This window comes from Petaurus breviceps, unplaced genomic scaffold (assembly GCF_028583685.1).
Source record: "Petaurus breviceps papuanus isolate PSGF00001 unplaced genomic scaffold, PetGlider_PUasm1.0 90919, whole genome shotgun sequence".
NCBI lineage: Eukaryota > Metazoa > Chordata > Mammalia > Diprotodontia > Petauridae > Petaurus > Petaurus breviceps.
Window position 1 is genome coordinate 2426805 of NW_027187378.1, and position 24080 is coordinate 2450884.

At 36.6% G+C, this 24080-nt stretch overlaps 1 pseudogene; it reads left to right on the forward strand.

Annotated features, from left to right (window-relative positions):
* Positions 1-280: 280 nt before the first annotated feature.
* LOC138151752 (proteasome subunit beta type-6 pseudogene) lies at positions 281-1132 on the forward strand (annotated as a pseudogene).
* Positions 1133-24080: the final 22948 nt, after the last annotated feature.

The window sequence follows — 24080 nt, forward strand, 5'->3', positions numbered from 1 at the left end:
GACAATGGAATCTTGAGCTAGGGTGGTAGTCTTGCATGTGGAGAGAATGGAACAGATTCAAGGGATAGTAAATGTGTATTCTTTGCCAGGAACCATGGTAGATGCTGAGAATACAAAGACAAACATTACACAGTCCTTTGCTTCAAGGAGGTTATGTTCTATACAGGGTAATGGCATGTTCACATATAAGGTAATTTTAAGAGAAGCCCTAGCATCTGGGTGTGGTGGTCATAGGAATATTGATGAAAGGCCTCCTCTAAGAGTGAGGGCTTGGGCCGAGCCTATGCCAACAGAACCGGGGAATAATGGCTTCAGCTTTAGTAGCACCTCGCGTGGCATGCTCAGGCCCAGCTTATGGACCCATGGGCCTCTCACCGGACTGGGGGGATCGGGGTGTCTCCACTGGGACCACTATCATGGCTGTGCAGTTTGATGGGGGCGTGGTCCTCAGAGCCGACTCCAGGACAACCACTGGGTCCTACATTGCCAACCAAGTTACAGACAAGTTGACCCCTATCCATGACCGGATCTTCTGCTGCCACTCGGGTTCTGCAGCTGACACCCAGGCCGTGGCCAATGAGTCACATATCAGCTCAGCTTCCACAGCGTTGAACTGAATGAAACTCCCCTGGTCCACACAGCTGCTAACCTCTTCAAAGAGATGTGTTATCGGTACCGAGAGGATCTCCTGGCTGGGATCATCGTCACTGGCTGGGATTCCTATGGGGGGGGGGGGGCAGGTATACTCAGTACCAATGGGAGGTATGATGGTTCGGCAGCCTTTTTCCATTGGGGGTTCAGGTAGCTCCTACATCTATGGCTATGTTGATGCCTCCTATCAAGAGGGTATGAATGAAAAGCAGTGTCTTCAGTTCACTGCCAATGCTCTTGCTTTGGCCATGGAGCGAGATGGCTCAAGTGGTGGTGTAATCCGGTTGGCAGCAATTACTGAGAAAGGAATAGAACGGCAGGTGCTTATGGGGGACCAGCTTCCCCGATTCCCTGTTACCACCTATCCTTCTGCTTGAGATCTACTCCCTCCTCCCTGTTCTCTCTGTACTACCCCCCCCCCCAGTGATAAGCCATCCTCAAATATACCCAAGTTCAATAAACTGGGGTCAAGGGGAAAAAAACCAGTTAGGGCTTGACCTTTGAGTGTCTTTGAGGGAAAATAGGGATTCTAAATGGTAGAGTTAAGGAGGGCAAGCCTTCTCAAATGGGCACAGTCAGTACAAAGGCGTATAGACATGCAATGGAATATCATGTGTTAGGAACCTCAAACAGGCCAATATGACTGAACTATAGAGAGTGTGTGGAGTGATGTATAAGCAGACTGGAAAGATTGGAAAGGACCCTGTGGGCTTTACATCCAATCCAAGGAGTCTGTATTTTATCTGAGAGATAATAAGTTGGATTGATTGTTTGTCTGGGAGCGCACACATATCCCCAATTAAATGCAATTTCCTCCAGGGTAAGAACTTGTCTCACTCACCTTCATATCCCCAGAAACTGACCCATAGGAGCAGCTCCACAAATTCATTCATTCAATAAACATTTAATGAGTAGGTATTATGTGCCAGACATTATACTGAGCATAAAAAGGTGTAAGATGGTTTCTGGCCTCAAGGAGATCACAGTCTAATGGAGGAAGACAGCACACAAAAAGAAGCTGAACAAGATGAAGAGGTCCCCCAGCATAGGATCACGAGGAAAGCCTGCAGCTGGGTGGAAAGTGATCTGAGGAAGTGAGAGCTTCAGATTTGGTTTCATTTTGCAGAATGATGGGTTTCTAGAAATAATAAAGTCTAGGAAAGTGATCTGGTGGGAACTGATGGAGTGAATTCCACTGATGCCCTCTTTTAATGGTGGAGGCCCTGGGAGAAGTTCTTCAATGTTTTCCCTCCACCGTTTCCAATCAGTATTGAGAGTTTCCAGGGACAGGGGTACTAAGGAGATTTGATCTGATTTCATTTTGAAGAATAATTAGTTTCTGGAGATCATGAAGATCAGGAAAGCAGCTGGAAATGATGCTTATTGATTGACTAATTGATACTTTTAAAAGCGGCAATCCAACTTTTGCTTGAAGACTTACTGTAAAGGAAACCCATTTGACTTTTTGATAGCTCTCATGGTTGGGGAGTTTTTCTTTTTATCAGAGCAAACTTGCCTCTTTGCAATTTCTATTCCTCTAAGACCAAGTAAAGGAAGTCTATTTCTTCTTTCACATTTTAGCTCTTCAAATACAGGAAGATATGTCTCATGTTCCATATTTTCTTTTTCCTCTCCATTTCTTTCAACTGATACTCATATGTCAAAGTTTTCTAAACTGTAGGCATACCTCTTTTGTACACTAGGGGCATGAGATCCCTGTTGAAGAGGGAACAAAGAAATAACCAAAATTATTGGACATTTTCAAATATAGCTCCATAAAATATATTTATTTTTTTCAAATGAAACAAATTTAAAGTAAAAAAAATCAAGAAAAACCCACCAAATTCACTCCATTCATGGATGCAGCAGTTATTATTTAATATAGAATATCCAAAAAGAATAATTTGAGAGTTGTTCAAGCAAATTGTCTAAAATGACAAAAGACAGAAATAATCCAAGTGGAAGGGCTATGAAAAGAACATTGAAACACTTCAGGTGAAATTGTGACAGTCTAATCATTCAGGAAAGATAATTTAAATTGTGTTTTCAAAAGTGACTAAAATATTCAAATCCTTCAATCTACAGATACTAGTGGCAGCTAAGTGAGTCAGTGGATAGAGTGCTAGACCTGGAATTAAGAGGACCTCAGTTCAAACCTGGCCTCAGTAACTTATTAGTTGTGTGATCCTGAGTAAATAATTTCACACCTATCTGCCTAAGTTTCCTAATGTACAAAATGGAAATGATAATGGTATCTAACTTCCCAGTGCTGGTATGAGAATCAAATGGGATATTTGTAAAGTGCTTTGCAAACCTGAAAACACTATACAAATACTAACTATTATTATTATTAGTAGTAGTAGTTTAATGTTAGTTTTATTACTGGTAGGCACCTATCCCTCAGGAGATCAAAGACAGAAAAGAAAATTCCTATAAACACCAAAAACATTAATAGACTTTTTAGGAGAAAAAAAACTGGAAACAAAATAAATATCATTGATTGGAACATGGATAAACAAATCATGTACACTAATATAATAGAATATCATTTTGCCACTAAAATAATGGCAACATGGGGTAACTTATATGAAATAAGAAGTATCAGGAAAAGTATGTAAATGGAAAGAACAACAATAAGAAAAAGGAAACTGAATGTTGTTTAATTATAAACACCAAGATATGTGGTTCTGGAGAAGAGTTGAGAAGGGGAGGGAATAAGCATTTATATAGCACCTACTGTACTTTACAAATATTATCTCACTTGATCCATAGGATAACCCTACAAAGTGGTTTTTGTCACTATCCCCATTTTATAGTTGAAGAAACTTGGGCAAACAGAGTCCAAGTGACTTACCTGGGTGCATACAAGTATCATGCTAATAAGCTACTAAGTATCATGCTCAGATAGTATCAGTGACTGGATTTGAATTCAGGTCTTCCTGACTCTAGACCCAGTGCACCACCTCTCTGCCTAAAAATGTGCCTCCGTCCCTTACATTCAGAGGTAATAGAGTATGAGTGAAGAATAGTGCATATTTTTTCAGACTCAGGTGATATGTTAATTATGATATATTTGCTATTTTTTTTCTTTTTAGTCTATAAGAGATAACATGTTATAGGGAAGTGGAACATATATATTTAGAAATGAAGACACCATAAAAAAAAACACATACACATGCGCACATACATAAAAACCAAACCAAAAAATGGGAGTCAACCTCTCAAGACAAATTCGGAAATTATATGATCACAATTACAAAACACTTTTCACACATATAAAATCAGATCTAGACAATTGGAAAAATATCAATTACTCATGGGTAGGTTGAGCATATATAATATATATAATGATATACAAATATACATTTACATATAAATAAAGTATATATATAATAAAAATGATAATTCTACATAAATTATTTGTTCAGTGCAATACCAAACTCTCAAAAATTATTTCAAACTAGAAAAAATAATAAAATTCATCTGGGAGGACAAAAGGTCAAGAATATCAAAGGAATTAATGAAAAAAAATTGGAAAGAAAGGTGACTTAGATCTAAAATTATATCACAAAGCAACTCAGAACTATTTGGTACTGAATAAGAAATAGAGTGATGGATTAGTAGAATAGATTAAGTATACAACACACAGTAGTAAATAACCATCATAATCTACTATTTGATAAACCCAAAGACTACAGCTTCTGGGATAAGAACTCATTATTTGACAAAAATTGCTGGGAAAACTTGAAAATCATGTGGCAAAAACTAGGCATAAACCAACATATCACACCATCTACCAAGATAAGGTCAAAATGTGGAAATAAGTTTAACATGATTGCACATGTATAACCCATATCAAATTGCTTGCCATCTTAGGGAGGGGGAAGAGGAAATAGGGAGAAAGAACAATTTAGAACTCAAAATCTTATAAAAATGAATATTGAAACCACTGTAATGTAATTAGAAAAAAATAAAATACTATTAAAAAACCAAACCAAACAAAAAAACAAAAAATCAATAAAAATTTAAACAAATTTTGAGTCAAGGAATTCATAACCAGACATAGTTGGCATTTGCTATCATCACTATAATTCACCATATACTCAAGATTTAGATGAGTCATGTCATAGAACTGAAAGGGGCAATTGAATGTAAAGTATGGAAACACAAAATTCAACAATATGAGAAAGTGAAATTTACCATATGGACCATATTTCTCCATGTAATTAATGTTAATAAGTACAACTTGATAATCTGATTTAAAATACTGCAACTTTATAAAATATAAATGGCTTATGAATGGTTGTAATGATTTCAAATTATAAAATAATTAAAATTAAATTGTCAATTTTTCTTGTCTCTAATTTTTTAAGTAATATAACATCCCCCTGTTATTTTCCCTCTGGAGAAAAAAAAACATAATCAAATAAGAAAAAAATCCACCTAGCAACCGAAACTAGTTTCAGTGATGACAAAGTGATGGTTTAAGTAATGCAAATATAGAAACACAAAAAAATTACTCTCTTTACTTATAAATAAAGCAGCAAATATGGTTAAAAGTGCTCATTTCAATATTCATTATATAATATTTTTGATTTGTTACTTTGCAAATCTATTGATAGAGATGATACATTTCAAAAAAATTTTTCAACATAACTGTCCAAAATTTTTAATGAAAATTATGTAAATTGTATTGGACTAATGAGGCTTATTAGATGTCAGGATGAAATACAGTTAGAGAAGTGCTTTTTTAAACTGTGACCACAGATGCCATGTGAATGTATTGCCTGCTTAGTAGACAATAGACATTTCTAATGGAGAAATATGAGTACCTACATATAGTTTTTCAGTCTGTTATAAAGGTAACCAATCTTATTAAAAAAAAACAGTTCATTAAGAGCAAGAATCTTTACCAACTTGCATGACAATTGTGAGAGCTGAGCATAGAATATTTCCTTTGTGTCAAAACATAATTATTCTCCCATAACAAATTGGTTTAAAAGGGATGGGATCAAAGTAGAGAATAGAAAAAGTGGGAGGTGGGATAGGAGGGAGGGAAATATAGTCAGTCTTTTACAATGTATCTACTATGTTATTGTTTTGCATTAGCCACACATGTACAACCTATACTGAACTGCTTATCTTCCCAGTAAGGGTGGGTGACAAGGAAGGAAGGGAATGAATCTGGAATTGAAAGTTTTAAAATCAAATATTCAAATATATATATGTTTGTGTGTATATATATATATTATTAATACCATCTTACATGTAATTGGGAAATAAGATATACAGGCACTGAGGCATAGAGATCCACTGGAAAAGTCAAAAGGGGTATGGGAGAAAATATGGGAGAGAGCAGATTGGAGGAGGGGATATCCTGTAGGACTGCTATTTTGGGGTGGTGGGTAGGGGAAAAATGGGGAGAAAATTTGTAACTCAAAATCTGGTGGAAACAAAAGATGTAAATCAGAAGTTAAAGCATTTAAAAAAAGAAAGTGAAAAAAATTATTTGAGCTAAAAGAAGACATTTCCATTTTCTTAGAGATAATAGTAAATAAGAAGCAATTTCATTTTATGGCAAATTTTTACCTGAATCTTATATGTTTGGTAAATATTTTGAAAATTAAGTACCCTAAAAGAATCAACATTAGGATCTTAAATTTATACTCCTCCAGAAAGATAAAGTAACTACATGTTTTAGTAAGTTGGAGTTATGGGTAATAAATCAAGTTTCCCAGTTTAAAAAAAAATCCCTTCCCTGAAAGGGAAATAGAAGAAAGTAACACCAGTTTATTAATAACTTGATCAGTCTTCACAAACTACTCTCATTGTGTTATGAAGGCCTAGATATTTCTAAATATAAATGGATTAGGAACTCATCAGCTTTAGTCTTACTCAGCCTGAATGAGAAAGGTTAATAGACTTGTGATAGTATGTTGGAACAAGCTGAAAGTTTTCAGCTTCAAACAAAACCTTGCTTTGGAGATGAGTAAAGAAAGAAGAACCTATTTTATCAAGCAAAGCAATATACATTTTGCTATGTGACATCTTTGTGTAAAAATGGAATATTCTACTATAGCTTCTTAAAGGAAAAACATCTCTATTAGTAGTTGTAAAGAAATTGCAAATAAAAATTTCGTCAGTAAGACCAATTTTGAAAAACTTTGGCCCCAAACAAGCCTAACTATAACATTAAATATTATGATTGTTATTTTGTAAGTTTTAGTTGTGGAAATTTAAAGGGTTTTACCAATAAATAAAATATTTGGGTAGGTTACATTATTTTGATTATATATTTAGGAATTTTGTAAAATTAAATTTAGGATTAAATTAGTTAAAATTTTTATAAAATTATTTCTTAATTTCATTTGAATAAAACACTAATAGATAGCATTTGTTGAATAGATTTCTTTTTTGTTAATGAAAAATGGACATGATCACTTTGGTCAAAAAGGGGGTAATAATCATGTAAAGTTTGGAAACCACTTTCAATAGCATATATCTACCTTGTTATGCTGTTATACCAATTTTGAAGATGGGGAAACGGACATTTAGGGAGAAAGGTTAAGGCTCAGGTTCCATATCTGTGGAATGAGGGAGTTGGGAGTTAAATGACATAGTCTGGAAGCTGCTTCTCAATTCATCCTGTGATTCTTGACTTGCCTGCGATCACACCATTAATAAGTGTTGGACTAGAGCTTGAACCTGACCACATTCCTCTTTGCCCTACCATGCTGTCTTCTATATGAATATGTTGGGAAAGGGAAGCAGTATAAGAAATGGGTACACCAAGAAATGTCACTTATTTTGAAGGTGGGTATATCCCAGTATTGCTCAGGCAGTGTGATTTTGTAAAAGAAACACAAACTAACTGACTGGAGACCTGGCCAGGAATCCTGTGCCACTTCCTAGTTCTGTGACCTTGAATATATAAATCTCCCCATATCACCTCATTTGTAACATGGACATAATATTTTCCTGCCTAACAGCAATGGTCTGGGTGACGTGATCTCTTGGTATTACTTCTAGCTCTGAGGTCTATGTTTTTAAGTTGGTGTGTGTGTGTGTGTGTGTGTGTGTGTGTTTTAAGACTTGCGTCTCCTCTAAAGAAAACTACCTAATTTGCCCAAGGGTCTATATCTGAACGTGGTAAGCTGTTGAGGCCCGCCTGTTGACACAGGAAGGCTTTCAGCACTAGTACCCACATCTAGTAACAAAGGAAACAAATCAGCTTTAGTGAAAGAGCCAACCTGAGGCCCCTGCCCAGCAAAGGAACTCAATTATGTAACAGCTGTGGGGAACTGGGAGTATTTCCGTTGACTTTTTCTTTCTCCTTACATGACATAAGATAGGTCTTGCAGTGGATAGCTGCCACAGGTAGGACCAGGGAGGGCATCCTGTGCAGAGACTCTCTTTGACCTCTACCATATTGGCATAGGGGGAAAAAAAAGTAAAGACATACAAATACACACACACCAAACAGACCCTGTGCGTGTTTCAGGCTCATAAACACCAGAACAAAATGCATATTTTACTAGGCACAGTGGGTGTGCAGGTATTTCTGTAAGTGTTTCCATAGGGCCCCGCCTTTGAAAATTTGGCCTCAGGTGCCTCCCAGTACCTCACAGGTTGCTACACAAGGGATAGTTATTTAAATGCCAATTTGGGGTAACTAGAAGCACCCCGAAGTCAACATCCCTGAGCCAATTCCTCAGAACTATATTTAATCAGCTTCTGGCTCGATAGGATATCCTTTGTGAAGCAAAAAAGATGTTTCAAATATTCTTTATTATATGAAAAGGAGCGTCTTGATGGTACTTTTAAATTGCCATCTTGAAGTGAGTGAAAAAGGTTGAAGGTAGAGGTTTTCTTTTTGTTTGTCTTAAAGTTAGTCATCTGGCAGTAGTTTTTTTTTTTTAAGAGAGAGTTGGATTGGATGACATTTAATCACTTTTCTAACTCATAACATTTAAAAAAATATTGTCTTATATGCTAGGGTTTGTCATTGTCCTGGATGTCCCCAACCTACCTCGAGATGAAAAGAAATGATCTCTGTAAAGTCCTTTGGAGGCCTTAATGTGCCACGTAAATGCCAGGTATAATTTTTAATGATGAATTTGAAAAACCAAGTTGAGAGAGCCCTGATTGTAGGCCAGGCCTAAATTAGGTCAGTCTAGCACATTTAAGTTTTATAAGGCAATAAGACACTATGGATCATAAAGTGCAATTACAATGAACCTTACTAATATACAATAGAAAAGCATAAAATTCTGGAGTTATAAAGATATAAAATGCTACACTTCGTTCCCATGGCAAACAGTCATCTGGATCAGGAAGGCACCCTCTGGAGGGCAGCAATAGCTGAGATGAAACTTCTGACCCATCTCCTGTCCCTCTATTCTGCTGCCTGCTGGCCTCACCCCAGGCTAAGCCTTTTATTTTTTGAGCAGCAGAAAAACCTCACTTACCTTGCTGTCTTAGCAGGCTAGGTTAGTTCATCTAGTATATAAAGCATTAGGTGGGGTCATTCAAAGAAATACAGGAAGGAGGAAGCAACAAATAGATGCAAAGAACCTGAAAAGACCTTAGCCTAAAAGGGCCAGGGTCTCCCATCGCATCCTGGGCCATCTCCAGTCATCCTGGTCTATATCTGGCCACTGAACCCAGATTGCTGTGGAGGAAAAAGTGAGGCTGGTGACCTTGCAAAGCCCTGCCTCACTTAAATCCAAGTCAACTGTAAGTCATGTCATCATTCCCCGAGGTTATGGTCCTCTTCCAGAATGAAGGACAAACACACAATAGCGCCTCAGTAAAGAAGGCTCAATGTGCCTGCTTGTAGGAGTATCTAATTCAGATTTTACTTATTTCAACGACCATGTGTGAATGACAAGGTAGTACAGTTGTTAGAGGACCAGTTTTGAGTCAGGAAGACCTGTGTTTAAGTCCTGGTTTGGGCACATACTACGGAACACAAGGAAATTATTTAATCTCTCCACGCCTTGTATAACTCTCTCTTAAGACTTCAAGTTTCAGGCAATTCTGTGTTAAAGGAGGGGTTTTCTATGTTAGGAATTCAGTCACAACTCCAGATTGGTTATCCCACTCCTCATAAAAAATAGTTGTTGCTTGATCCAATTCTTCTTGACCCCATTCTGAGGTTTTTGTGGCAAAGATACTGGAGTGGTTTGCCATTTCCTTACCCAGCTCATTTTACAGATGAGGAAATCGAGGCAAACACAGTGAAGTGATTTGCCCAGGGTAACACAGCTAGTAAGTATCTGAGGACAAACTTTAACTGAAGATGAGTCTTCCTGATAGTGCTCTATCCACTGTGTCACCTTTTAAAGAAAAGAATGAAAAGTATATGGAAAATAAAAACATGCATTTATTTATCACCAACTATGTGCCAGATACTGTACAAATATTTTCTCATTTGATATTCACAACAATCCCATGAGCTAGGTTCTACCATTGTTCCTACTTATAGTTGAAGAAATTGAGACAAGCAGAGGCTTAAATGATTTGTCCAGGTTCACACTGCAAGTAAATGTCTGAGACTGGCTTTGCACTCAGGTCTTTTTGAGTCCAGACCTAGGACTCTCTTTATGGTACTACCTGGCCCCCACCAAGATCTTCTGTAACATTAAGTATGGGCATACTCTTCATAATGTTGCTCTATAAGCAATTTCACTTCTCAGAGATGTCATTAATGCATTGTGACCAAACTCTAACAACAAATTCCACTATAATGTTATTAGATTAAGATAGATTGCCCATGCTCTTTATAACACTGTTTTAACTAGTGACATATTTTCTGTTGAACCTATCAACCACGTTAGGAAGCTAAGCAAATATTGTTGAATTGCAAGCAATTGATGACCCCACACTTATAATTGTATAGGCAGACTTGTATTTTACTGAAAGTTTCTTTCTTTTTGCTTTTTGGTAGGGGGAAGGTTGGGCAATTGGGGTTAAGTGACTCGCCCGAGGTCACACGGCTAGTGAGTGTTTAGTGTCTGAGGCTGGGTTTGAACTCAGGTCCTCCTGACTCCAGGGCCAGTGCTCTATTCACTGTGTCTCCTAGCCGCCCCTTAAAATTTCTTTTCAAAGCTCTTCCTTGAATTTTATTTTATGGACTAATTATGGGGGAAAAAGGTGTAAGACTTCAGAACTCTTATCAAGACAGGAATTCATCATGGCTTCAGAATACTGATGGTGAAGCATTCCCTACTGTTGGCAGAAAGGTGATAGATTAGGGGTGTGGAGTGTGACATTTATATTCATACCTGGGTCAATAATTTGATTTGCTTGACTAAATTGATTGGTACAAAGGAGATCTTTGTGAGGGTGTGTGTGTGAATCAATGAAAAACAAAAAAAAAATATATCAAATAAAATATCAATAAACCATTTAAAATGTTTTCATGTTTGTTTTTAGGTTGAGATATTTGAATTTGCTTGAGCATGTTAATAGTAAACTTATTCCCTTTTGAATACTATATAAAGATATATTTTATTCTTGTCAATAATTGACAAATAAAAGAAATAAAATAGGAAACAAATTAAAGGATATATTATTTTTATTTCATTTTTCTCATCTTTTCAGATGGAGATCAGATAGAAATTGCTCTAGGACAAATTATTTTCTTGCTATTTTTAATATGTGATATTCTGCAGGCTCTTATACAAGTGAATAAAATTAATGCTTTTTGTGACTGAAATAGTATTATTATTATTAGAAAATCATCATTTTTATCTTCTTTGATAGAATTCAGATAGAAAGTGTCCTGGGAGAAGTCCCTATCCTATTATGATTTTATATTGATTTTCTATAAAATTTTGCACAGATGGATGAAATACCTTTTCTTATGGGCAGCAGGGTAGTGCAATGGATAGAGTGCTGGTGCTGTAGTTAGGAAGACCTGAGTTCAGATGTGACCTCAGAAGCTTACTAGATGTGTAACCCTGGGGAAGTCACTTTAATGGTAATAGAAATTTGACAATCTTCCCTGTCCCTTATTAAGCCTAAATTGAACTTGAGGACCTTTCCTGATTTGAAAATACACTCTTCCCCCTAATAGGCTGCATGTGCTTACCTGGAACCTGTGAGGGGAAGTTTGTTTTTCAGAAGGCACTTTTGTTACTTTGTAGTCAAGTGGGTAAGGAGGGTTGTGATGTTCTCTGACCCAGGAGAAGGTCTTAGAATACCTCTGTTGTGAAGTTTTGCTTTGGGGCTCACTTTGGGAAAAGTTGTGTGATTTGGCCAGATGAGGCTCTGGGCAGCCGTTGAGTCCCCCCCGCCCAAACCCAGATGTTGGTGCTTCTCTCTCTGGTGATTAACTAGGTATGGATGTAATGGTCAGACAGTTAGAAGCCCTATCTGCTGAATTGTGTTATTTTCTCTTGTAGCTTCTGTTTGTATTCTCTCAAGTTCAGGGTGCTGATTTTTTCCCCTGAACTAGGTAAATGATATATGTTTGATTAATTAAAGTAAGATTGTTAACCCTTTTTGAGTTGCTTTCCTTTAGAAAAGCAGATCAAGGAACCTATGATAGCAGCCATCCTGGGTATGCTAGGGTGCTTGCTGCCACAGTCACTTAATCTCTGTCTTAGTTTTCTCAATTGGAAAATGGAGATAGTATTTTAATACTAATATTAATACTAGTTAATACTAATATTAACACTATTAATAATAATACTAATACTAGCATTTTAATGCTATAGTATCTACCTCCCAGGGTTATTGTGAAGATCAAAAGAGATATCTATTAGTAAAGAGCTTTAGCCTCGCACTTGGCACATAATAGATGCTTAATAAATGCTTATCACCCACCCTTATAGTTGAAAAAAAGTATTAGGATGTAAGCTTTATTATTGTTAATGATTTATCATTATTATTAACATAGATAGCCATAACTGTGCAAAACCTTAGAGATCATTTACTTTAACCTCTTCTTTGTCTAGTTGAAGAAAGTGAATCCAAGAGAAATTCAGTAAATTGTTTAATATTATACAAGTAGTTGATGGCAAAACTAGGTCTTGACTTGAGTCACCAACTTTTTATTCCAGTGGTCATTATGCTACTCAATGTCATCTTTTATCAGACCTACTTTCAAGGATAGATTTTTCTTTGTTTCCTGTTTTGGGCTTTAACTTTGATCTTCATTGGAAGGTTATTACCGATTATTGCTCTGGATACATTATCCTTATTTAAATGAAATTAGTTGCTACACCCTTGCTATCCCTTTACCAGGCAGGAAGGCTATTTAGTCAAGGTTTGAGTTTAATAATTCAGCCAGTCAATAAACATTGATTAGTATTTTCTATATTTCAGGCTTTATCTAATAATAATAATAATAGCCAGCTTTTATATAATACTTAAAGAATGCTACTAAGTATCTACTGTCCCTGCCCAACCTGTATCAGCTGGAGTCAGGGAAAAATTTCCATTATGTTGGCAAAATTGGCCTCTTTCTAGAGTATGTTCCCATGAATCTTTGCTAGGAAGTACATTAAATCATGAATCATAGATCATTTGTTGATGTATGTCTCATACATCACTGAGACTTCTAGCAGCTAGTTTTCTATATTGTTACATAGGCACTGGACTTTGTGCCTGTTTCGTGATGTGTTGAAAAGGGGAAATAACTCCCTTTCATTGTCTCTACCTCACAGATTATATTAATTGGTAGTTATTTTATCTAAGATGTATTTAATATGCCCCAGAGATAGGACTGTGTCAGACATCATTACATAGAAACCATGTGATGAAATGAGGCCCAAAACGTCAATCTTATAATCTGAGATCAAAATTTTAATAGTTAAGATTCATGGTGTATATTATAAATATCAATGATATTTTAACTCATGTATATTTTAATTCTCCAAATTTGTCTTAGAAAGATTATACCAAAGAGGACCCACACCTGTCTAAGACCATAAGTAATGTATCAGAAATCTCAACCGTCAGGATCCAAAGGTGTTAGAGAGCCTCTGCTTCCAGAAACTCAAAAACCAGAAGCCCAGTAAAGCTCAGCTTTGCTTGCAGAAAATATCCTGGGTGCCTCATTGTCCACTATGTTGGAAGGAAACTACAGCATGAGTTCAGTCAACCCCTCTCCTCACCAATACTAGTTATTTCCTGAATCTTCTAAAAAGAACTCCTTTCCACAACCAGCCATTGCCTTTCAAACTTGCCCTAATATTTACTCCAAATCTTATCTTCTCTACAGCTTTCTTACTGAAATTCACCCCTCCTTTCTCCTCTTCAGTAGAGGGCATTGGTACCTAATTGACTATAAAACAATATTACCAACAGGTGTAATGTGCTGCAACTCACCCTCTCTTTTTTTTTTCCTTTTTCAAATGCTTTATTAACTTCTGATTAACATCATTCGTTTCCGCCAGAATTTGAGTTACAAATTTTCTCCCTGTTTTTCCCCTATCCACTGCCCCAAAATAGCAGTCCCACAGGATGTCCCCTCCTCCAATCTGCTCTGTCCCATATTTTCTCCCATACCCCTTTCGACTTTTCCAGTGGATCTCTATGCCCCAGTGCCTGTATATTTTATTTCCCAATTACATGTAAAATAGTATTGATAATAGTACATGTATATATATATAGTATATATATACTATATATACATATATATATATATTTGAGTAATTGATTTTAAAACTTTCAATTCCAGATTCATTCCCTTCTTCCCTTGTCACCCACCCTTACTGGGAAGATAAGCAGTTCAGTATAGGATGTACATGTGTGGCTAATGCAAAACATTAACATAGTAGATATATTATAAAGGACTGACTATATTTCCCTCCCTCCTATCCCACCTCCCACTTGTTCTATTCTCTACTTTGATCCCCACCCTCTCTTTCGTACTGGCTCTTGCCTCTAGGCTCAGGCATGCCTAAGGGATCATGGACTCTAAACATAAGGGTCAGGCTTTTTCTCATTATCTCTGCTTCTTTAGATCTCCACCATGGAGGTGAAGCCCCTGTAAGACTGGCTCATGATTATAGTCTTCCCGAAAGGGATTAGAAAGACATTCAGTAGACAATGCAAATTATTGCAGGACAGCTATTTGTTTCCTACATGTGTGCATGAAAAATTTATAAGGATTATACTCACCAAATGAGTATACTCATAAAACACAAAAACACTCATGAGACTAAAAGACTAAAGCATGAAAGACTAATCTGTAATTCTTAATATACTTTCCTAAGAAATGGATACTTAAAACATCAAAACATGCAACATTTTGTAGAACAGCTAAACAGCCATTTTGCTTTTACTTTGGATCAGTACTTTCTGTCTAAACATGTCCTTCAAGGAATATTCATATCATCTGGCAAGCCAGGCCAAGGCATGGATTCAACCTCTTCATATACCAGTAGTAAATTCTTGTTGTTTTTTTTTGTTCCATATCCCCTTCATACTTGGACCTTGATCCCCTTCTCTTTTGTCTGTCCTGGAATTTATTCTTCCAGCATTCCATCATCCATTCCTTCACCTTCAGTCTCTCTTTATCCCCTGAGCACTTCTATTGTGCCTTCATAAACACTAGGTTATTTCATTCTAAAACAACAAACAACAACAATAACAAACCACCACCACCAAAAACAACACGTTTGCTTTTACATTGAGTGAACATTTAAATAGTGCTTACTATGTGCCAGATACTCTGCTAAGCATCTTATAATTGTTATCTCATTTGGTCTTCACAATGACTGTGGGTGGAAAGTACTGTTAATATGCTCATTTTATAGATGAGGAAACAGTGTTTAAGTGACTGGCTTAGGGTCACACAGCCAATATATGTCTGGGACTGGATTTGAACTCAGGTCTTCCTGACTCCAAGTTCTTCACTTTATCTACTATGTCAGAACCAAAGTTGAAGTTCCCATAATCTTTTTAAAATCTTGAGGCTACATGTATGAAATGATTGGAGATGTGGAATAGGAGACAGGGGTTTGACCTCAGATCCAAGAAGATCTGAATTTACTTTACTTCCAGGATAACAGATTTAGAACTAGAAGTGATTTTTTAGGCCATCTGGTTTAATCCCCTCATTTTACAGTTGAGGAACTACGTTTGGAGGTAAAGTAACTTACCTAAGGTCGCACAGGTAGAAAATGGCAAAGGCAGAATTCAAACCCAGGTCTCTGACTCCAAATGCTATCCCATTTTCATCTGTACAGCATTGTCTCTGGCATATTCTGGCTCTGAGACCCTGGACAGGTCACTTAACCATTCAGTGATTCAGTTCTCCAAGTTGAGGACAGTTGCCTATCTGAATTGGTAAGGGAAGTTTACTCATTGGAAATTCCCCACACTAGTGAAATCATAGGTCTAGACCCAAAAGGAAAAAAAGAGAAAAAGAAGAAAGCTTCATTGTTATAAGCAGAAGGCCTTACTTAATAATTTTACCTTGGAAACAGAGTGTACACAAAGACATAACTGATAATGAATTTGCTAATAATTCCCTTTCCTAGGTTTAGCAGGATATCTATTTTCAAGGCGTCACCTGATGTTACTAAAGCCTTCAGTCTTCTGAACAACAGATTTTTTTAGAATACTCCAAAAGCATTTCAGGTGGAATGTTCCATCCACATAACGAGACACTGTGTCATGACTAGATGATCTTACATTGTGAGGTGATAATTGCTTCATTTTTATAGGTCATTAAAGCAATAATGACTAATGCTTATTGTCTGACTGCCTGTCTATGTGTGCACCTAAGGTTTGTCAGAATTTCCATTTATCATTGAACTTCAGTGTTAGAAGGGACATGAGACAAACCATATTTAAGCATGAATCCCTTTTACAACATACCCACCAAGCAACCATTCAGCCTTTGCTTAAAGAACTCTAGTGAGGAAGAACTCCTTACTCTTTAAACTTCCCATTATACTACTACATATTTCTAATTATGAATTGTATGAACAACTGTTGGAACAGGTATAATTGTTGAGAAGTTTTCTTTATTTGTTTTAAGTAAAACAATCCACATTTCCCTCATTAGATTGTAAGCTCCTTGAGGGCAGGCATTGACATTTGTCCTTTTTTGTATCCTCAGTACTTAGCATAGTGCCTGGCACAAAGTATATACTTAATAAATGTTTATTGATTGATTGATTGGCAAAGTCTACCTTTCTGTTTCTTTAAAACCACTCCTAGTTTTGATCTCTGTTAACAGAACATAACATCCTTCTTCCACAAGACACCCTTCAAATTATTGAATATAGCTAGTAGATCCCCCAAGTCTTCTCCAGATAAAAACATTCCTAGGTCCTTCAATTGATTCTTTACATGTTATGATTTCCAGGTCTTTTTCCTGCTTGGTCGTCTATCTCTGAGCCCTCTTCAGCTTGTATGGATGTGTTCTCCTATGTCATTCCCTCAAGTCCTAGAGTAGCCCCATGCTTTCTCATATAATATCTCACTGAATTATTTCAGTCCTTTCCCACTTAATCAGGCATAAAGCCTTCTTCACTTGGAAAGATGACAATGATATGGATAAAGACATCCTAGAAAATTAACTTCCAAAAGTCTCGAGTGTCCCCTTGAGAGCCATCTGGTTCTCTGATGTTCTATAATGCCTTATGCTTGGGAATCTTTTTTTGGGGGGACAGCATGCTCAAAATAGGTGATGTCAGAAGTCAAGGGGCAAGTTTTAAAACTCAAGACTTCAAATGTTTAATTTGGCAGCTTAAAACACATATCAGCAATTCCCTTGTGTAGGAGTGTTCTATTTGTTTCTTGGCATCCAGCAGACAGTTTCTGAAGACTTATTTCAATTGTTATTTCCTCAGTGTGAAGTCTACAGATGCAGGAAAATGTATCCTCAGTCACTGGATATTTGAGTAAGGGGGAGTGGATGGGAGAACCATGATATATTAATGTGAAAGTGGACCTGTTTATGGCCTCTTTGTGTTCTTGTCAAGACAAGAGAATAGCACAGTGCAAAGAGTACTGGCTCCAAAATCAGAGGACCTGAATCCAAATACTACCATGGATTCTTACCATCCATGACATCACAGACAAATCACTTAGCCTCTTTCAGCCCAATTTTCCCTATTTGCAAAATAAGGTCAATGAGACTATATGCCCTCTGAGGTCCCTTTCAGGTCTAGACTTTTTTTTTAAAGCAATTGGGGTTAAGTAACTTGCTTAAGGTTACACGGCCAGTTATTTTGTGTAGATGTTAAGTGTCTGAGACTGGAACCGATCCCAGGTCTCCTGACTCCAGGGCCAGCGCTCTTACTTACTACGCCACCTGGCCATGCCAGGTCTAGATTTTTGATATGAATTTGAAAAACAGAATCTGAGTTGGAAGTAACTTCAGAGGTCATACTTCTCTACTTACAGCAGAACAAGAATTCGATTTACAACTAAAATGATTAATAGTCATTCATCTTTCACTGAAGTCCCTCATTGAAAGGGAAACTGAGCTTCCCAAGAAGCCATTTTTTCTTTGGGGTAACTTTAATAGTTGAAAAGTTATTCCTTCTAAGAACAATTTTGAGTGACTAAGTTGTTTTAAGTATTATAAATACTCTAATCAACTGCAAAGGAACTATAAAGGTTGATGCTCTCCATATCCAGAGAAAGAAATGATAAACCGAAGTGTGTACAGTATGATTTTACATACATACATATATATATATATATATATATATATATATATATATACATATGGATGTATGCACACAAAGAAACATATTTGTGTCTAATGGTAGCCTTCTTTAGGGCAGTCTGGGGAGGGAGGGAGGAAAAAGGAGAAAACAAAAGAAAACTTAGAAGGAAGCACTGAAAGTCAGGTTAGCTTTGAAAATGATGACTAAATGTATTGATTGCATAATGTTTTTAAAATAAACAGTCTAAAATGGAAATTAAGTTCTGTATATATGGAAATGCTATTTTTGGGTCTTTTTTGTCTTTAAGTTCAAAATGAATAAAATTTTTTTTTAAAGAAGAAAAAAGAAAAGAAATCGAAAAGAATTTATTCCTTTCATCAAGCCTACATTTTGCCTGTTTGCAATTTCACAGAACCACAGAACTTCAGAGTTGTAAGGGACTTCAGTGTCCACTAAGTCTAAGTTATACCCAAAAGCGTATCCCTCTTCTAATATACCTATTCGAGTTCCCCCAGTCATTATCTGAAAAACTCCCATGAGAGGATCACAACATCACCTCTTAGAAAGTCTCTTTTGCTTTGTGATGGCTCTGCTGTTTAAGAAGTTCTTCATTACACCAAGCTTAAGTTTATCTCTTTGAAACTTCTGCCCACATCTCCTAGTTCTGTCCCCTGGGTCAAAAACAAATGTATTCTCTTTTCCATAGGGCAGCCCTTCAAATACTTGTAGAAAGATGACCTATTTCTCCAAGTCTTTTCTCCATACTTAAATATCCTTATATCCTTAAATCAATTCTTATGTAGTATAACTAAATGCCCTTCACCATGCTGTTTGCCCTCCTCAGATCTTCTCTTGTTTACAATATCCTTCCTAAAATATGGTGCCTAAACTGAATACAATACTCTGACCAGAGTAGAGTACAGTTGGACTATACATCACTCCCTAGTTCTAGTTATTCTTCTGTATTCTAAGATTGACTTAGCTTTCTTGGTTGCCTTGACATACTGTTGGACTCATATTCAGTTTGTTGTTGCTGTTGTTGTTGAGTTGTTTTCACTCCTGTCCAACTCTTCATGACCCCCTTTGGGTTTGGGTTTTTTTTTTTGGCAAAGATATTAAAGTGGTTTGCCATTTCCTTCTCCAGAGTTTACAGTTTTGAGCTTAAATATTGAGTTTATTTACAATCCACTAAACCTCTTCAGATCTTTTCTTTAGATGACCTAATTTCTAACCATAATTAATTCATTTTGTACATATAAGGTTTATCTTTTGAACTCAGGCACAGAACTTTATATTTATCCATGTGAAAATGTTATGTTCATACTGATATTCTAGCCTGTTGAGATCTTTATGGATCCTGATTCTATTTTCATTCTAACTTAATTCTATTTTCCTGATTCATATTTTTTATTTCATCTGCAAATTTGATAAACTTGCTTCCTTTATCCAAGTCATTAAAATAAATTACAATAACAACAACAATATTGTTGCCAGGAGTATTTTAGGGGTGAATGTTGCATGTATAATGGAATCATGGTATTGACTATCTCAGTACAGAACATAAGAAGGCTGGATGGAGTTCTGGGAGGTTTTTAAGAGCTGTAGTGTTATTAAGTAAAATCACAGTTTGCTGACATATGTATCCAGGTTAACCCTTGCTATTCTTATTCTCAGGTGAAGCAATTTGTCTATGGTCACTTAGTAAGTATTTGTACTGTGGTTTGAACCCAGGTTTTCCTGTCTGCAACTCCTCATTATAGCCTCGAAACTACACTATCTCTGCACATTAAAACTGAGTTCTAGAACTACAATTGAATTTTGGTCAGTCCACTGGTTGTTAATCCTGATGGAATCTGAATTATATTGCCTGTTCTCATTCTATCTTCTTTATGTAGCAGCAGCATAAAATAAAAGACTCTTCAAAAAATTAACTTTTAAGAGAATATCTTTGACATTAAAAAGCCTGGCATTAAAAAAAGCCTGGCATTTACTCTAAGAAAATTCCTCTAAACCAAAGTGAAGTTGTAACCTAGAAACTATTTATGGGCAGAAGGTATAGGGTAGCAGGGGAAAGGGTAAGGATACAGTATTAGAGTGGCAGGGTATGGGTGTGAGAATGAGGCAATGTTATTTAATTTACTCTGACAATTGATAGTGTATTTTGAAAGAAATTCAAGAAACGGATTTTAGGTTGGGTATGCAAATCCAATGTAAGGGAAGTAACATTACATGACTAACAGAAGCTAGGTGGGAGAAACGAAGAATGATGGATAGGCAGAGACAGGAAATTTGCTGAGTCAGACACATGTAATACTTCCATCATCTGTGGCAAGGGGAAGGAACAATAAAAACACAGTGAAAGTATCAGATAGATCACACCAAGTCTCAAAGGGGCACATATGTCTACTTTGGGGTCTTGTACATTTCCATGAGAAAACTTGGAGGGCCAAGTCCCTTGAGGAGAGAAAAATGATGCTACCTAGGGGACTGAAAACATTTCTAATTTATAAAAGTGGTCTAATTGCACATACTGTATATGTATATGCACACCCCATGTGGAAATAATAAATGCATTTATGATGGAAATGTTTGCCTCATTTATTAGGCTAGGACTTTTTCCAAGAGTTGGAAACAATTGTTAAAAACAATGTTAAACACTTAATAGGTTCCTTTCCTTCTTCTTCTTCTTCAGGATTTTATATTAACAGACAGTATTTATAGTGTTAATATCACCTAATAAGGCATCTGTGCCCCCTGACTTGTGGGAAGGTTTCATTATTTTAAAAGCTAAAATATATTCTCTGTAAAGTATAGTTAGTTTGTATCAAAATATGAAACAGGTGCAGTGAAATTGAAATGAAGTCTTGCAGGATTTCAAATTCTTGGGAAATTAATCTTCACTGATGAATCTGTATTTTAAGGTTGGAGCTTGATATCATTATTGTTATTCAGGGGAAGGTATATAGGTTTAGGGTATGGAGGACCTGCTGACCCTGACCTGCTTGCCTTTTGAGGGTGGAGTTAAATCATCTTCATAGGTGAAATTGACATCCTACATATTACTTCTAAGACCTTTGTTATAGAGGAGATAAAGTCTTAAATATAAGAAATTCTTTCTCATTAATGACTAGTGACTTCTAATATCACAGCGATGTATGGGGCAGGAGACATAGGGCAGTATGGGCATGCAGGAAGGGGAGTGGAGGGTTGGAGGGACAGGGTATGAGGGTGAGAATGAGACAGTGCCATCAACCTGCCCTCAATCCAGGGACAGTGCAGCAACACTTTGCCGCACTATCTTCTTAGAATGATTTTATATTCGATGGGGGCATACCATCTTATAGATGTACCTGTCTTATAGTATCTATAACTACATGTAATTATAGGACCTAAAATTTTTTTAAAAAGCAGATGGTAACTAGTGAATGCACAAATAGAAGAACTGTGAAATGCAATTTATATTCCCAGGACAAGCAGCAAGAAATATACCTCTGCTCAATATCATTTGTGATGTAAAAATAATACTAAAAAATAAAATAATACTAGAATTAATCAAGATAAATTCAGTTGAGTAGTGAAGGGAATTACTGTACTGACTCACAGGTTGGTATTATTAGCAATGTGTCACACCTACTATCTTCTTAACTCAACTATTTATTTTTATCTGGGGCCATCTCCAGTCATCCTACTGTGTATTTGGCCAATGTACCCAGATGGCTCTGGAGGAGAAAATGAGGCTGGTGACTTTGCACAACCCCTGCTTCGCTTACATCTAATTCACTTGTATGTCATGGCATCACCTCCATGATGTCATGGTCCTCTTCAAGACTGAAGGACAAACAAGAGAAAAACTTACTTTTGCTAGCTAGGTGCTAACTTTGGTTGTATTTTGACTGCTGGAGTAAATTTCTATCAACATACAAATGTTCCAATTTTTAAAACTGCAGTATTTTTTTTTAAACCACTGTATTATATTTTTTTGCACCCTTTAAACCTCAGTGCTCTGGGCTCTCAGATTTATGTCCATGGGCAAGTGGCTAAAGGGATATTTTTAAGGCAACAGCTCTGGCGAGAGTATTTAATGGGGAAAAACAGTGATTGGAAACCTCGTAAGCACATTTCGTAGGTAGAAAAACAAACTTGAGTCCATGCTACAGTTATTGCTGTTGCTCTTTTGATTATCATTTTCACTGAAAACATCTGGGAACAAGCAACTCTTTGTATTTATTTTTTATTTTTTTTAGTATCTCATGCATCCCTCATCTTCCCTAAAAGCCATATGACAAATACTGGGGGTTGTGGGGGTGGAAAGGGGATTCGATGGAGAAAAATCAGCATAACTGACTGATTCATTGAGAAAGTCCAAAAACATGTGCAGTGTTTAATATCTGTGGACCTCTTGTCTCCATAAAAGGGTAGGTTCAGGGTGTCTTCTCATATCTCTATATTTGATTCTGCTTGATCTTGATAATGTTGTCATATTTACTATTTATTTGCATGTTTCTTAATCATTGGTATGCATTAGTCATATATTTTCCTTTAATAAGGAATTGTCTTACTTCTCCAGATAGAAGACTGCTTCCCATCAATCAATCAACAAGCATTTATTAAATATGTGTTATGTGCCAGGCACCATACTCTGTCTGGAGATATAACCACAAAGAATTAAACAATCCTGCTATGTCCCCAGGAATGTCCATTGCGGAATGTAGAGCTGCCCATTCTGGGGTCAGTCTATAACTCTGGTTACCTGTGGCAACAAGTCAAGAATCAAGAGAAATGGTCTAGGAACAGAGACCCAAGGTTCACTGAACATTTGACTGAAGTAAATGTCCTGGTAGTGGAAGGAGAAAAGGACTGGGTAGGATGAGCCATTGGTAGAAAGTGATGCTACATTTGGGATCATAGCTAGCTTACCTGACCAAGGTCAGGGTTACATCTGTAGGTGGCTTTCTTAGCATTTTTGCATATATCATCCCCATTTTGCAGATGAGAATGCTGCTGGTCAGTTTATATAAGTAACAGCAGTAGCAGAGTTCAGGGTCAAACTCAAGTCTTCTGATTCCATACTCCAGTATCTTGTCGGGTGCAGCACACTGTTCTTCACCTCACTTGTGTGAGGTGATGCTACCTAGGGGACTGAAAACATTTCTAATTTATAAATTAGATTATGGTTAGGTTACAGATGACTTATTTTTTTTAAAGAAAATAAAAGGATCATAGCTTTAGAGATGGAAGGAACCTTAAAGATTATCTAGTCCAGGCTTCTCATTTTACAAATAAGGCAACCAGCATTCTGAGAGGTTAAAGAATTTACCCAAGGCAATAATATATTAATAATACCAAGCCTAACAACTAGAATTTACATAGTAATTTAAGGTTTGCAAAGAGCTTTATATGTGTTATTTCATTTGATCCACAAAGCCCTGTTAGTGTGGTGCTGTTATTACCATTTTAGTGATGAGGACACTGAGATTGAGAATAAGTGACTTATCCAGGGTCACACAGCTACTAAATGTCTGAAGCTAGAGGACCCCCTAACCCAGAGAGCTTTTGTTTACATGGGTTATATCCAGGGGTGTTCTAGGGCTGGCTTGTACTGGTTTGGGAGAGCTGACTATTAAAGTTTTCAGTGTGAATATTTATACCTACAACCCAGCAAAGGGTTCAGATTAGGACTTGTTTTATTTTTGTTGTTGATTATCTAAACTGAAGACAGTGATGTAGAAAACATTAATTATGTAGATTAAACTTAAAAGTCCATCATGCATACATTTTCCCAGAGAG